Genomic DNA, 18,219 nt, shown 5'->3' on the forward strand with positions numbered 1-18,219 from the left:
GACCAAGAGGTCTTCTATTCCCACAGAAAACAATAAATATAAGTAAATTCATTTTAATTATAACAAGACAAAGAATTAATTAGATGTCTGTTTTAACTGTGATTTTATTACCTTTAGATGCAATATTAGTGTTTATGGCAATTTTAAAATTATTTTGTAAAAGCTAACAATGGCTTTGATGCTAAAATGTGTTCAATATTATCTTATTGGTGACTATGAACCATTTTGTTCAATTAAACTTTAGCTCCAGGGTTTATGTAATATTCATTTATATTATAAATCATTAAATAATCATATACTGGATTATGTCTTGGATACTGTATTTAAACAGTGGGGGTACAGTGACAGGTAAGAAATTAAAAATGAAATCAGTTATTTGTAATCCTTATTGTTTAGTAGAGTAGGCAGAAACCCAAGCGAACAATTAGCAGATTATATGATGCATTGTATAGTAGAATTTGATACAGGGTGTTAATGAAACATTCAAATGAGGGAAGCTGATCTTGCTTGGTGTTTGAAATGAGTTGAATAGCAACCCCCTCCAAATTCCTGTCTATCTGGAACTTCAGAATATGACATTTTTTATTGGAAACACGGTGTTTGTGAATGTAATTAGGTAAGATTAGGTAATATTGAATTATGGTAAGCTCTAAAACCAGTTTACTGGACTGACATGTTAGATGACCTTTTATGTTATATCTATAACTCTTCTATTTAATGTCAGAAGTGTTTTATATATTTATAAAATTATGTTTATTGTGAAAGTTTTGGAAATAAATTTTTCAATAAGCAATTTAAAAACATCAAATTTCCTTAACCAAAGATTATCAGTATCTATGTTTGCTGATTTGGTGAGTTTCTTTTCAGTCATAGCTTTCATGAATATTTTACATAGTGTAATTCCTTGTGTGTATGAACTTTTGTAATTGTCTAGTTAGCACTTTAAAATATTTTTCTGTGTGTCCGTATTTATGAAAGAAAAAATTGGATGCAGAGACACAGAAAAACACATGGATAAATGGTCTTGTGAAGATAGAGACCAGAGAAATAAGTTATTCTGTTCTAAGCCAGGAAATGCTTGGGGTCACCAGGAACTGGAAGAGGCAAGGAAGGGTTCTTCCCTAGAGACTTTAATGGGATCATGGCCTTGCTGACAACTTGACTCTAGATGTCTAGTCTGTATAACTGTAAGAGAATGCATTTCTGTTGTTTTAAGTCAGCTGGTTTATTGTAATTTTTATGGTGGACCTTGGAATCTAGTAGAGATTTTAATACCAAAAGAGAGATATTTCTGCAGCAAATATTTAAAGAGGTGGAAGTGGATTCAAAATTGGGTAAAGATTTGAAAGCTAAAAGAATTTTGAGGGACATTGTCAGAAAAGCTCACATTATCTTTAGGAGACTGTTGATAGGAATATGGATGTTAAAGGCAATTCCAGTGAGGGATCAGAAGGAAGTAAAGAGTATGTTGGATAGCTTTTCTTTTGTTTTATATAATTGCTGACATCATCAACAGAATGTTAGTATAAATATCAATGTTAAAGGTGCTTCTGGTATAGTCTCAGAAAAATAAAAGCAATGTTACTGGACACTGGCTGAGAGACAACCCTTGCTATAAAGTGGCAGAAAACTTGACTGAATTGAGTTTGTAGTATTGGGTTGGAAAGTAAAATTTGTAAGCTATGAACTTGAATATTTAGCTGAGGAGTTTTCTAAGCAAGTTGTCAATTATATGGCTTGGTTTCTTCTTGAGCTAATAACAAAAAAAAAAAAAAAAAAAAAAAAAGAGAGAGAGAAAAGACATAAATAGACACTGGAACTTTTAAGTAAAAGTGAACCAGCACTGGATAATTTGGAAAATTCTCAACATATCTACATATTATATTATAGGAATACATTCAAGGGTATGGCTGAGAACAAACTTTTGCTGAAGAGATGATGTGTGACACGTGAATCCAATTTCCCATCTCAGCAGAAACCAGGAATAGAAATGGGTTATCCAAGAAGAATCTGTAGAGAACCTTTTTGTGCAATGTCATGGGTCTCTTTCATATATTTGGGAAACTAACAAAGTCTTTAAGAATATTATATTAGCAGAAACACTACCAATGTGGACTGAAGGGTAGATACATAGGATGAAATGACGGACAGCTGTTTAATTTCTTGGATACAACTTTGAAATGAACTGATAGTACTACTCAAGTACTTACGTTTGCATATCCATCAACAAAAAGGAAAAATTAGGAGAGAGAAAAGAGGCCGACAGAAAATGCCAGCCAGACAGGTACATGGCAGTGGCTAATGGGGCTTCTGCAGGCCCAGAAGAGGAGCTAATGGGGCCTCCTTGAGCCCAGGGGTTGACTGAGCCACAGAGAATTATTCCCAGGCCTTGCATCCTAGAGGAATTTACCCTATTAGATACCAAATTTACTTTAGACCAGTGACCCATTACCCTTCCCATTTTCTCCCTTTCAGAATGAAAATTTTATCCTATATCTGTCCTGTGTACATTAGAATCAGATAATTTGTTTTCTACTTTCACAGGCCCACAGACAGAGGGAAATTTTGCCCCATAATGGATAATACCCAGAGTCTTATTCATAATTATTTGATGATATAGATAATGAAATTTGAATCCCTTATAGTTGATTTTATATGAGATTTTAAATTTAGGGGTTATGCTCAAATGAATTAAAACTTTTTGGATGTTGAAATGTTGTAAATGTAGTTATCATTGGGATAGACATAAATTTTGGTGGTAAGAGTGTGAGCTGTATTGGGCTGAATAGTATCTGCTCCCTGACAGCCCCAACAACAACAACAACAAAATTCATGTCCATCCAGAACCTGAGAATGTGACCTTATTTGGAAACAGAGTCTTTAAATTTAATTAGTTAAATTAATATTAGGTCATATTGATGCTTTTGTAAAAAGAGGAAAATTTGAATACACAGACACAGAGACACACAAGAAGAAGATGCCTTGTGAAAGTAGAGGAAGAGGCTGTAGTTATGCTTCCTCAAGCTAAGGAATGCCTGAGACCATTAGAAGCTGTAAGAGACAAAGGGGAATGTCTTCTCTAGAGACTTTAAAGTGAGAATGACCCTCCCAACACTTTGCCCTCAGACTTCTAGTTTCCAGACAATGAGAGAATAAATTTCTATTGTTTTAAGATACCAACTTTGTAGTAATTTGTAATGACAACCATAGAAAACTGGTACTGTGAAGAATAGATAAGGCAGAGCTTCACAAAGGAAAAAATATTTGAGTTGGCTTTTAAAGGATAAATATGTTTTATAGGCCTAAGAGAGTAAGACACATAAAAAAAAAATCAATGTCCAAGTTCTGAAAAATAGAGAAGTTCGATTTCTGAAATAAAAGGCTTCATACAAAAATATTCTTTCATAAGAGTAACACATAGTAACGACTGTCTGATACTTGACACTGAATACCATTGGGCCAAATTTGTCATGCAACCCCTCTCCATATGGCTTTTGCCCATATGTCCAAAGTTTTCTATGGTCATGACTATTATTATTGAACCTGATTTTTTAAATGTTCACAGTTTCATGGAATTATAATTGACATAATATATGAAAGGATTTAAAGTATAGAATATGATGATTTTTTTAAAAATGTGTGTATCTGTAAAACCATCACCACAATCAAGATAATACACATTTCTATCTCCCTTAAATGCTTCCTCATGCCTCTGCAATATTTTATTTTCTCACTCCCGTATCCCAATCCCAGGTTATCATATATTTGCTTTCTACTACTGTAGATTAGTTTGCATTGTCTATATTTTATTTTTAGAAAAAACTTACTCTATGCTTTTTGACTTGATTTATTTCATGTAGCATAATCATTTGCAATGTATCTATGTTGTTCTGCATAAGAAATATTTCTTAGTTAACATTTCTAATTTTTTTCCATCACTTCAAGCACTTATCCTTTCTTTGCATTACAAACAATCCAGTTGTACTCTTTTAGTTATTTTGCAATGTATAATTACCATCAAATACTAGATTTTATTCCTTTTATCTAACTATATTTTTGTGCCCATTAACCATACCCCTTTCCCCCAACCCCTGTTATCTTTCCCAGTCTCTGGTAATCATCATTCTATTCTCTATCTCCATTAGTTCAATTGTTTTAATTTTTAGCTTCCACAAATAAGTGAGAACATGCCAGGTTGGTCTTTCTGTGCCTGGCTTATTTCACTTAATGTCCTTTAGTTTCATCCATGTTGTCTCAAATGACAGGATATAATTGATTTTATTGCTGCATAGTGGTGCATTTTAAGGATATGACACAATTTGTTTATGTATTTTTCTGTTGATGTGCATTTGAGTTGTTCCACTTTGTGGGTATTACAAATGAAATTGCTACATACATTTGTGTACAAATCTTTGCGTGACTGTTCTGGGCTGAAATGAGTATCAGCAAAGTTCATATATAAAGTCCTAATCTCCAGCATCTCAGAATGTAACTGTATTTGGTGATAGGGTTTTTAAAGAGGCAGTTAAAATAAGGTCATTTAGGTGGGCCCTATGCCAATATGACTGGTGTTCTTGAAAAAAGAGGAAATTTGGACACTTGCTAAGGGACGACCCTGTGAAGACACAGGAGGAAGATGGCCATCTACAAGCAAAGAAAAGAGGATTTAGAAGAAACCAGTCCTGCTGACACCATAATCTCAGACTTCTAGCTTCCAGAATTGTGGGACAGTAAACTTCTGTGGTTTAGACCACCCAGTCTGTGGTACTTTGAATAGCAGCCTGGCAAGCTAATAGAGTAGGCATATGCCTCGGTTTTCTTTTTATGTGTTATCTAGGACTATAAATGTTTGGTTTGTATTGTATGTTTACTTTTTTAAAAACAATAAACTAACAAACTGTTTCCAAAGTCATGCTATTATTTTAAATTTCTACCCACAGCGAATGAGGGTTATAATTTTTCTGTGCCCTTGCCAATGCATGTTATGATCAATCTTTTAAATTTTAGCCTTGCTAGTGGAGGGTTGGGGGTGGAATAATATCTAATTGTGGCATTAATTTTATTTTCTTAATGACTAACTTGTTGAATGTCTTTTTGTATGTGATATTTGAAAACACAATAAAATGAATTAAATTCAAAAATAATACGTTTACCTCATTATAAGTAAGGGGAGAAAATAAATGTTCCTATTTATCAAGCCCAGCTGTTTATCTTTTACAAACTAATGGACTTTCTTCATTAAATACCTCCACTTTTGATCTAAACTTCCCTAGAGTTCAAGAAAATAAGTGAAAAGTGAATATTTTAATATTTAAAAATGCTCTAATGGAAAACTACTAGAGGATTCTATACTTCAGTTTTCAGTTTGGAGCCCTTTCTGCTATATTATATTTTGATTATATGCTAGATATTGGATTATCTTTAAAAAATTGAAGATTATTCTGAAATACTTTGATGTAAATCTTTCAGGATTAAGCACTGCTACAGTCGCTCTCCCATTTTGTACTAATAATATCGTGGTTTTCCAGTATACATTTGAATGGAACCACTTGATAATAATTATCTTGGCTTTTAAAAATCCCATCTAGTCAATCCTATGTAACTTTGACTTACTAATGTACGAGGGACCTACGTGCCACTGTTTTTGGTAAAGTAGGGAAATGCTTTTCATGATTTTCTAGTTTCAAATATTTTCCTACCACTTACTGAGTGTGTGATTTTGGCCAAATTGCATAACCCCTCTATGTCTCAGTGACTTCATTTATAAAATGTAGATTATAATGGATTCTTTTTCCTGGATAATTAAGCATCTTAAATGAATAATATATGTAAGTCACTTAGAATTTTTAATATTCTATGTAGCAAGCACGCGATAGTAAGAGGCTCTTATATAAAATATAGTTCATAATTTCAACTTCCGGATACATTTATAGGATTTGATAAAATAATATATATAAAGGTGCCTGATATATAAGGTTTCTAATTCCAAGGAGGTCTGAAATTATGTTTTTGTGGCTGCTTATTGACAATCTTATTGATATAAAGAAATATTTATGTAAAAGAGTTTATTGTTTTCTATTATACAGGTAATTCAAATTATAATAAGGAAAACTTTAATGGATTCTTATTTTCTTAACATGATTTTAGTTCAACCATGAGGGGCTAAATGCCAAGTATTTCCTGATATGTTAGATCAATCAAAATGCTTGATCAATCAAAATGCCTTTCCATCTACCTTTTTGCTTCAATATATATAGATACTACACATAAAATAAATGAAAGAAAAATACCAATCAAAGTTTTGATTGCTGAAGGAGTAATAGCTTTGCATTTCTTGATTTATGTACAATTTTAAAGGTCAGCCATGCACTGTGTATGAAAGAATGAGTACAAACACTAAAATGAATGGCGATTAATTAAAAGTAAATCGGATGGGAAATTGGAATTTTCACTTAATTTTACTGTTTGGAAAGTGCTCGTCTCTTAATAAGTGGTTCAGACAAATGCTTATTGATGCTAGTTAATGAAGGTATTAAAAGATGAATGAACTTTTTTTGGGGAAACATTTCAGATGGAAATAATCTTATATTGTTTTCTCACAGGTAATTTTTACTTTCCAAGAGCTCAGTAGAAGTGTATTTTGCCAATTTTAATTATCTGACCATTAAGAAGAATGGGGAATTTTTCTTTGCAAGCAGCTAAGAGAATTTCCAGTGCTTTAATGTGTTTGGAGAACCCAAAGTGAGTTATTATTTTATTTTTAATTCAAACTTGGCTTAGATTTGGTCCTCTAGGAGAAAACTGGAAGACATTGGTTTTGAAAGAATAATAAAAATAACAATATTAAGGGTTTATACTNGAAGTGTATTTTGCCAATTTTAATTATCTGACCATTAAGAAGAATGGGGAATTTTCTTTGCAAGCAGCTAAGAGAATTTCCAGTGCTTTAATGTGTTTGGAGAACCCAAAGTGAGTTATTATTTTATTTTAATTCAAACTTGGCTTAGATTTGGTCCTCTAGGAGAAAACTGGAAGACATTGGTTTTGAAAGAATAATAAAAATAACAATATTAAGGGTTTATACTATTTACTAATTGTTTTTTATTCATTCCCAAATGGCTGAAAATGCCTCTTGGTAAATTTTGCAAGTGTTTGCAGGTGCCGAGTATGTCAAAATTGCACCTGCAGATTTCTATGAATGTGATTTCAGTAAGCTTCATGCTGCATAGTATATGGTAAATGCAATAAAAACAGATGGACCTAGGGACAGCTGGAGTCTGAGAAGATAAAATGAAAATAACAACAAAAGCAACAGAACCAATAATCTGGCAATTGTTATCAATGTAGTTCTAATCTTTCATTGAATTAGGGAGTATAGCAGGGCTTTTCAGTATCAAATCCCTAGCAGTTCAATTACAAATAGGAGATAAATTCCTCAGACTTCTCAAATTAGTAACCCAACTAAACTATCATGGAGTAATAATATATAATCCCAGGTATCTCTGTAATAAACTAGACCTAGGTCTCCCAGAACCAGCTGCCAAATTTCCTCAATAGTCTTCCCTTCCCTGAATTCACTTTCTGTTGTAGTCTTTCATTAAATTCTATAGATCCTTCCTGCAGCTTGATTCTCTAATTACAGAATTTTCCCATTTCCGTTGCCAAAAATTAGCCTACTCATTATTTCAGACAAGAGTTATTACAAAGACGCCGTGTTACTAGTAAGATGAGATGGCATAGGGGAGATTATACATGCAGTTTTAACTGATTTTAACTTCATCACTTGCCAGTTTCACCCTTCCAAAACTTAACTACCTGATACAAAAATATGATGAATAACTAATTCCTCTAGAATAATGGAAGAATCAAAAGATTAAGGTAAGTGCAGTTGATGCTATACATCTGGTAATGAATTAACTATGTATTAAAACAAAGCAGTTTAGGTAAAAGAGCGCAGTATAAAGCCTGATACTCAATGAAATTTTCTTCCAATTTCTGACTTAAGCTCAAGATCTATTTTCCAAAAATATGCTGCATAGTTTTTTCTTTTAAGGATTAAAAATGCCAAATATATTAAATATTAATTAGCACTATAACAACATGTGTTTCAAATATCTACCACTGCCTCTTCAGAATCATTCTCCACTATTCCACAAACTTCTATCAGCCCTAAAAAACGGGGAAGTAGAAGAGTAAAGACAAGTAATAAAGTTATTGTATTGTAACTATCAGACAATAGTTAATGATTGAATTAAATATGGTATGCCGAAGAATAGTGAAATTGAGATATTTTGTACATTGGAAGAAGAACCCATGAAGAATGTGAAGATGTCCATTGGGAAGGTGAATTAGTCAGGTTCTCCAGAGAAACAGAACCAAATAAATACGCAGTCATGCATGGATTACCAATGGGAATATGTTTTGAAACTTGTTTGGTGATTTCTTGATTCCATGCACATCATAGAGTTGATTTATGCAAATCTAGATTGTATAGCCCTCTATACACCTAGGCTAAATGGTACTACCTATTGTTCCTAGACTGTAAACCTGTATGGCATATTACTTTACTGAATACTGTAGGCAATTATAACACAATGATAAGTTTTGTGTATCTAAACGTATTTAAACATAGAAGAGGTAGAGTAAAAATACAGTATATAAGATTTTAAAAAATGGTACACCTGAATAGGGCACTGTATTTGTAAGTGTCCTATTCAAGTACTCTATTTGTAAGTGCCCTATTGTAAGAGGGACAGGACTAATAGGATAAAATGCATATATGAAAGGAAGCTTATTAAGGAGTATTGACTCACATGATCACAAGACCATCTGCAAGCTGAGGAGCAAGGAAGCCAATCCAAGTCCTGAAACCTTCAAAGTAGGGAAACCAACAGTGCAGCCTTCAGTCTGTGGCCGAAGGTTGGAAAACCTCTGGCAAACCACTGATATAGGTCCAAGAGTCCAAAAGCTGAATAACTTGGAGTCCACTGTTTGAGGACAGAAAGCATTCAGCACAGGAGAAAGATGGAGGCCAGAAGACTCAGCTAGTCTAGTGCTTCCATATTCTTCTGCCTCCTTTTCAGTCTAGCTGTCCTGACAACTGATTAGATTGTACCCACCCAGATTGAGGGTGGGTCTGCCTCTCCCGGTCCACTGACTCAAATACTAATCTCCTTTGGCAACACCCTCACAGACACACGCAGGAACAATACTTTGCATCCTTCAATTCAATCAAGTTGATACTCCATATTAACCATCACAGGCACACAACATAAATGAAACCTGAAGGATTGGAAGTTGCTCTGGGTAAGTCAGTGACTGAGTAGTGAGTAAATGTGAAGGCCTAGGATATTGCTGTATACTACTGTAGACTTTGTAAATACTATGCAAGTATTGTATACTAAATTTATTAAAAATATTTTTCTTCAATAATACATTAACCTTAGTTTAGCTTAACTTTTAACTTTATAAACTTTTAACTTTTGACTCTTTTGTATTAATAATTTGCTTAAAACACTAACACATACAACTATACACAAGCATTTTCCTTTTTTTTTGGACAGAGTCTTGCTCTAATGCCCAGGCTGGCATGCAGTGGAGCAATCTCGGCTCATTGCAACCTCTGCCTCCCTGGATCAAGTGATTCTCCTGCCTCAGCCTCCCGAGTGGCTGGGATTACAGGCGCCCGCCACTACACTTGGCTAATTTGTGTATTTTAGTAGAGACGGGATTTCACCATGTTGGCCAGTCTGGTCTCAAACTCCTGATCTCAAGTGATCCGCCCGCCTCGACCTCCCAAAGTGCTGGGATTACAGGCATGAGCCACCGCGCCTGGCCCATTTTCCTTCTTTATATCCTTATTCTATTTTATTTTTATTTTTTAATTTTAAAAATTTTGTTAAAAATGAAGACACAAACACACATTTTAGCCTTGACCTACACATGGTCAGTATCATCAGTGTCACTCTCTTGCACATCCATATCCTATCCCACTGGAATGTCTTCAGGGTCAATAACATGCGTGGAGCTGTTATCTCTTATGACAATTTCTTCTTCTGGAATACTTCTGAAGGACTTACCTGCAGCTGTTTTATTGTTAACTTAAAAAAAGTAGAAAGAGTATACTCCAAAATAAAAAGTATAACATAGTAAATAAATAAACTAATAACATATTCATTATTGTTATTATCAAGTATTATGTACCCTCCATATGCAGCAATTTTTTCACACACAATTACATGATTTTAAATAGACTTTATTTTATTATTCATATGTTTGCATTCTCTGGACTTTAATTAGAATGCATGTCTTTATATCAGTTTTCAAAATTTATCACTTCTTATGCTCTCCACAAAAAACTGACTTTAAATATAAATATAAAGATTGATTACATATAAATAATGAAAAATACATGAAAACACTAATCAAAAGAAATATTGAGGGACTACACTAATAACATACAAATTAGACTTTGGAATGATAAATATTACTAGAGTAAAAGAGAAATATTTCATGTTGATAAAAGGGTCAATTCATCAAAAGGACATAGCAATCTTAAATGTGTACAAGCCTGATAAAAGTACTTCAAAAAACATGAAATGTGCACTAATATGACTTGAAAAGGGAAACAGAAAATCCACAATTACAGGATGGAATTTATTAACTCCTCTTGTAGTAACTAAAAGAATAAGTAGATTAAAAGTCAATAATTATATAGTGTACTTGAGCAACACTAACAGCCAGCTTGACCCAGTTGATTTTTTAAGAACACTTTAGCTAATGATCACAGAATATGTCCCCTTCTCTAGTGCACATGGAGAATTTGCCAAAATAGACAGTAATTAAGAACCTTAAAAATCTCAGTGAATTTCAGTGCATTGAAATCATATAGAATATGTTTTTGAGTACAGTGAAATCAAACAGTAAGTTATTAGCAGAAAGATGACTGGTACACTTAAAATATTTGAAAATTAATACCTTTAAAATAAGACATTTTAAAGAAAAGGAAAATATAAAATATTTTGAATATAATAAAATAAAAACACAACTTATTCCATTTGTGATATGCAACTAAAGCCATGCTTACAGGAAATTTATAGAAGTGTTTACATTTAGAAAAGAGCAAAATTAAAAATAATAGTTAAGATTAATGATATAAGCTTTCACTTTAGAAAACTAGAAAAAATGAGTAAATTAATTGCAAAGTTAGCATAAGGAAAAAAATAAAGATAAGGGCAGAGATCAATTAAAGAGAAAACAGAAAAACAATATAGAAAATCAGTTAATGAAAGTTGGCCTTCTGAAACATTGATAAAACTTACAAAACTTTCCAGAGGGAACAAGGAAAATGAGAAAAAATATACAAATTAATAATATAATCACTGAAGTAGAATTCATAACATAATAGTTTGACATTTTTATAATTTTTGAATTATGAATACATAATAGTTGTACATATTTATGGGGGACATATGATGTTTTCATTTGACAATGACTATAATAACTTTATGGTAGCATATTCTATAATTTATATGATATTTTAAGGAATTGTTCCCAGTATACAAAATTCCAAATCTGATTCAAGAAGAAATAGATAACCTACATAGACCATTATTTACAATAAAAACTGAATTTTTTGCTTAAAAGTCTTCCCGCAGAAAAACCATAAACAGAGCTTTTCTGGTCAATTCTGACAGGCAGTTAAGAAAGAAATACCATCATTTCTCCACAAACTGTATCAGAATTTTTTTTATAAAAGGAAAGGAATGTCAGCTCATTGGCCTGATACTGAAACAAAATGCCTTTATTTTAAAAATTACAGACCAATATTGTTCATGTTTGTATATGCAATAAAAGTGAACAATTTTAGCCAATTGTATCCAGCAATGTCTAAGATGAGAGTCCCCAAAATTCAAGGATTCGTTAGTGTTTGAAAATCAATCAATATAGTACACCATTAATTATATATTTAGTATACTAAAATATTTTGTACGTGAAATGATTAAAATGGACTCATACAAAAAATTATTTTAAAATCTATGAAAATCCTATAGCTAATATTATACTTTATTGTGAATGACTGAATGTTTTCTTCCTATATGGGGAATAAGGCAAGTTTATCTGCTGTTACCACTCTAATTCAACACTGACTGAAGGTCCTAGTCCATGTAATAAGGCAAGCCAGTGAAATAAAAGTCATAGACTAGAAAGGAAGAATTAAAGGTATAGTAATTCACAAATGATATGGTTGCTTATGTAAAATATCTTAAGCAATCTCCTTACTACAAAAAGCTAAATTTAGTAAGGCTACAAAATATAAGCTCAATATATACTAGCACAAACCAGTGAAAACTGAAATACCAAACTAACATTTATAATAGCATCAAAAATGGTTGAATATGTAAGAGTACATTTTACAGCTATGTGTAAAACATGAGCAGTATGGATTATAAATGTTCCTGCAAAATTTAAAGAGAAATGAAGTGAAATACTGTGTTCATGGATTAAAAGATTCAATATTCTCTCATTCTTAAAAAATTAATGTATAGAGACATCATAATCCAACCAAAATTCTGTAATCTTTTAAAATAGAAAGATTCAGGCTATTCTGTCTTTTATAAAAGTTTAAAGGCCCTAGAATACCTGAAACAATTTTTAAACAGAAGGACAAAGTTGTAGAATATACGCTATTTGATTTCATGACTCGCTATAAAGTTACAGTAATCAATGTATTGTATTAAGAATATATATATATATAAAGATTAATAATATAAAAGTATCCCTAAATAGTCCCATTCACATTTGATCTATTGATTTTCACCCAGGAAATACTACCAAGCAATGAAAAGGAATGGAGTTACTGATACATGGAAAAAAAAAAAAACATGAACGAATGAAACTCATTCCTTCTATGTTAAGAAAACCAGTCATAAAATATTACATACTATATGAGGATAACATTTATATGGAATTTAACAAATGACAAAATGATACTGACACAAATCACACCAATGTTTGGGGTTAGGATGGGGAAAGGGTATTGATTGCAAAGGGATTTCAGAGTGACTTGAATATTCCTAATTTTGATGGTGGTATCAGTTAAACAACTGCATGACTTGTCAAAACTCACCAGGCTGTATTCTAAAAGTGGGTGAGTTTTATAACTCAATTAGTTACTATTATTTTTTAAATAGATGATTTTAGCACATCTTCACATTCAATTACTGGACTTTTCATTTTCTTGTGATACATTTAGTAGGCTTTTTATTCAGAATAGTTTTAGATTTACAGAAAACTTACAAAGATGGTAGAGAATTCCTATATATCCCATATCCTGTTTGTCCTATTGTTAATATCTTACATTAGTATGGTAAATCTGAAACACTAATGAACTGATATGGATACACTGTCATTGACCATACTCAATATTTTTTTCAGATTTCTTTAATTTGTACCTAAAGTCCTTTTTCTGTTCTAGGATCCCATTCAAGAAACCACAGTACATTTAGTTGTCATGTATTTAGCTCCTCTTGACCATGACATTTCTCAGATTTTGATCTTGATGACCTTGGCAGTTTTGAGGAGTATTGGTCAGGTGTTTCATAGAATATCTCTCACTTGAGATTTACAAAAAAAAAAAAAAAAAATAAGATTTACATGAGTTTTTTTTTTATTTGTTTGTTTGTTTGTTTGTTTTAGACTAGGGTTATGTGCTTATGGAAGAAGACCACAGATAAAGCTATGTTTTCATCTCATCATATCAAGAATATATACTACCAACATGATATTTCACTGTTGATACTGATACTGTATTAGTCTGTTGTTGCATTGCTATAAATAAATACCTGAGACTAGATAATTTATGAAGAAAAGAAGTTTAATTTGTTCATGGTTCTGCAGTTTGTACAGGAAGCATGATGCTGGCATCTGCTCGACTTTTGGGGAGGCCTCAGAAAAGTTACAGTTATGGGGGAAAGTAAAAGGGGAGCAGCCACACATATGGCCAGAGAAGGAGCAACAGAGCAAGGAGGGAGGCGCTGCATACTTTTAAACAACCAGATCTGGTGAGAAGTCGCTCACTGTTATGAGGGAAGCACCAAGAGGATGATGCTAAACCATTTCTGAGAGATTTGCTCCCATGATTCTATCACCTCTTACCAGGCCCCACCTCCAATACTAGGTATGACATTTTAACATGATTCAGGTTGGGACAAATATACAACCTATTTCTACACTTATGATTTGGCTCATGTAGTGTTTATTAGGTTTCTCCACTGTAATGTTACTCATTTTTCTTCTCTTTTAATACTGTACTCTTTAGAAGGAAGTCACTATGAGCATCCCTCACTTAAGAAGATGAGAATTGTCCCTGACCTCATTGACAAAAAATTAATTGCACAAAATTTTGGTATTTTTCTGTGCAGAACATGTGTCTCATGACAAACCCCATTTTGTTACTTACGCATTTAATCATTTATTTATGTCAGTACAAATGATACAGTTTGGCTCTGTATCCCCACCCACATCTCATCTCATAGCTCCCATAATTCCCACATGTTGTGGGAGGAACTAGGTGGAACATAACTGAATTATGGGGACGGGTCTTTCCCATGCTGTTCTCATGATAATGAATAAGTTTCATGAGATCTGATGGTTTTAAAAATGGGAGTTTCCCCACAGAGCCTCTCTATTTTTGCCTGCTGCTATCCAAGTAAGACATGACTTGCTCCTCCTTGCCTTCTGCCATGATTTTGAGGCCTCCCCAGCCATGTGGAACTGTAAGTCCATTAAACCTCTTTTTTCTCCCAGTCTCAGTTATATCTTCATCAGCAGCATGAAAATGGACTAATACAGTAAATTGGTACCGAGAGTGGGGTGCTGCTATCAATACCTGAAAATGTGGAAGTGACTTTCAAACTGGGTAACAGGGGTTGGAACAGTTTAGAGGACTTAGAAAAAGACAGGAAAATGTGGGAAAATTGGAAACTTTCTAGAGAATTGTTGAATGGCTTTGCTCAAAATGCTGATAGCCATATGGACAATAAAGTCCAGGCTGAAGTGGTCTCAGATGGAGATGAGGAACTTGTTGGGAACTGGAGCATAGGTGACTCTTGTTATGCTTTAACAAAGAGACTGGCAGCATTTTGCCCCTGCCCTAGAGATTTGTGGAACTTTGAACTTGAGGGAGATGATTTAGGGTATCTGGCAGCAGAAATTTCGAAGCAGGAAAGCATTCAAGAGGTGACTTGGGTGATGTTAAACACATTCAATTTTATAAGGGAAGTAGAGCACAAAAGTTCAGAAAATTTGCAGCCTGACAATGCAATAGAAAAGAAAATCCCATTTTCTGAGGAGAAATCCAAGCAGGTCGCAGAAATTTGCATAAGTAACAAGAAGCTGAATGTTAATCCCCAAGACAATAAATGACAATAAAATAAAAAAAAAAAAAAAAAAAAAACTGGTGGAGCAACTAGAATGGTAGTTCACAAACAAGAATACAAAGTTATTAACTAAATACATGAAAAATTGTTCTGTTTCATTATCTGTCAAATGAAAATTTAAATTGCAATAAGATACTATTGTATAAGAATATTTAATGTTTAAAAGACTAAAAATGTTATGTGTTGATTAAGACATGGAGCAACAGAAATTTTCATTCACTACTGTGAATAGGTTTATTGGTACAACTCGTTTTGAAAACCCATTAACATTATTGACTAAATTTGAATATACTCAGATATATTCCGGAAGAAATGAATACAACTGTGAATGAAAGACATGCATAGTCATGGCCATAGCCCCTGTTGAAAGCAATTTAAAGATATATTTAAGAGTAGCATGATGAAATTGATCACATATTCATACAAGGTAATATTAAACAACAATAAAAATAATAAAAATATTTGGGTTTCTTTAAAAAGAACATACTTTATAATTTAATCTACATAAGCAAAGCTAGTATATTCTGTTAGAAATCATGAGTGTTTTATTTGAGGTGAAAGTACGATAGTGTTTAGGAGGAGGTTTTTTTGTCTTCTGTGGTGTAGGTAATGGTTTATTTCTTGGCTTACATGGTATTTACAAGAGTGTGTTCAGGTCTGTGGTAATTTATATCTATGGACTTCAATTTGTGAACTTTTCTGTGTGAATGTAATGCTTCAATTTTAAAAAATTAAATATGCAGTACATTAAAATAGCAAAAAAACAGATAAAAACATGTATAAGCACAGTGTTATGCCTTGCTGTCACTTGATATCATGGAATCGGACTCCTTTGCAAATCCAAAGAAGTGACACTTGGAATAAAGATGAAATTTAAGGCTTTGTGAGACAAAGAACAGAAGCACAATCTTTTAGAGGTAACTTAGTTTGCAGAGAAAAGTGGCATTAATTAAAATAAACAACTTGTCCTCTGATTTAGTGTGCCTGTTGTACTATCTGGAAACAGTGTTACATTCATCTCTGAAAAATGACACCTAAATGAACAGAACAGCAATAAAGGCAATAATTGCAAAGATTTTTTTCTTTGTAAATATTTCATGTATATTAATAATAATTTAATTTAGAAGGATTAATGGCATTTTGATGAACACGAAAGCAACTAATGATTAATCTAGTTATTATAGAGTGCTTCTGCTTGAGATAACATTTCACAGTCCTGGCATTAGCACAATCCATCTGGCTCTTAAATATATGCATATTTAGATGAAATCATAAAATGTTGCAGTCTGAATACTAATAATATATGTAACAAATTCACAATTGCCAAATAAAATATTTTTATTCACATGTTAAAATATAGCTCTTAGTAAATATGTTCTTTTTTTAGTCTTTCTTGATCTTAGATGAATTTGAGTTTGTTTTTACTATTTAGAAATTGTAGTAGCTTTATTTCTCTGGTAATATGACATGAATTAATTTTTTATAATTTTTTGCTCTTGTGCTCTAAGCATGAAGACCATGTAGTTAAACTGTCAACTGAAAATTATTCAAATTAAAATAATAATTCCTCACCGTATTTAACAATGTAGTGAAAAAAGTTTTTTCTGAAAAATTCCGAAGTGTGTATGGTTGATGGTACCACAATGCAGCTACTAATTTTGTCTTATTTACCTTTTAAAAAAATTTAATATGAATAGCACCTACAAACATCCTGGTTCTTCTAATCGCTTGCCATCAATAGCTTCTGTAAAATGGAAAGAGAACTATGAAATAAGAATTATAAGCAGTAGGGAAGGTTCCTCAAAAAACTAAAAATAGAACTACCATATAATCCAGCAGTCCCACCTCTGAGTATCAAAAATAATTAAAACAATATCTCAAAATTATATTTTCACCCTCATGTTTATTGCACCATTATTCACAGTAGCCTAGATGAGAAAACAATTTAAATGTCCATCAATAGATGAATAGGTAAGGAATATGAGATATATGCATACAAGGGAATATTATTCAATCACGAAAAAGGAAGTCCAACCATATGCAATACATGGATGAACCTTAAAAACATTATGCTAATGATTCTTCTTTCTGTGGGGTATCTAAAATTGGCAAACTCACATAAGCAGAAAGTAGAATGGAGGTTATCAGGGGCTGAGGGCAGGGGAAATGGGAAGTAACTGTTCAATAGAAAAAAAGTTTCAGTTATGTGAAATGAATAAGTTTGGAGATCCGCTCTACAAGCTGTACTGTGCTTATAGTTAATAATATTGTACTATACACTTGAAAATTTGTGAAAAGGGTAGATACCATGTTATGTGTTCTTACCACAATAAAAAATGGTATATCAGAGCAAAATATAAAAATTCCTAACTCCAAAATCAAAGGACTGATGAGAACATATGTGAAATGCAATGTTGATTACATTTGTAGAAAATGTTTTCAGCACTCTTTCAGTTGTTGTCTCTAAATACAGCACTGTCCCCTCTAATGGAACAATATACCCAATTACTGGGACAGCCATATTAAGAGATTTCCTTTTTATATCAACATTTTTGTTTGGGTTACAGATGGTTGATGTTGCAGAAATGGGTCTTGTAATTAATGTACTCACATTTTCTAAAACTAGAAAGTCTAGGGCCGGGCGCGGTGGCTCAAGCCTGTAATCCCAGCACTTTGGGAGGCCGAGACGGGCGGATCATGAGGTCAGGAGATCGAGACCATCCTGGCTAATACGGTGAAACCCCGTCTCTACTAAAAAATACAAAAAACTAGCCGGGCG

The sequence above is a fragment of the Rhinopithecus bieti genome, unplaced genomic scaffold (genome assembly GCF_001698545.2).
Source record: "Rhinopithecus bieti isolate Rb0 unplaced genomic scaffold, ASM169854v2 scaffold_32518, whole genome shotgun sequence".
Taxonomy (NCBI): Eukaryota; Metazoa; Chordata; class Mammalia; order Primates; family Cercopithecidae; genus Rhinopithecus; species Rhinopithecus bieti.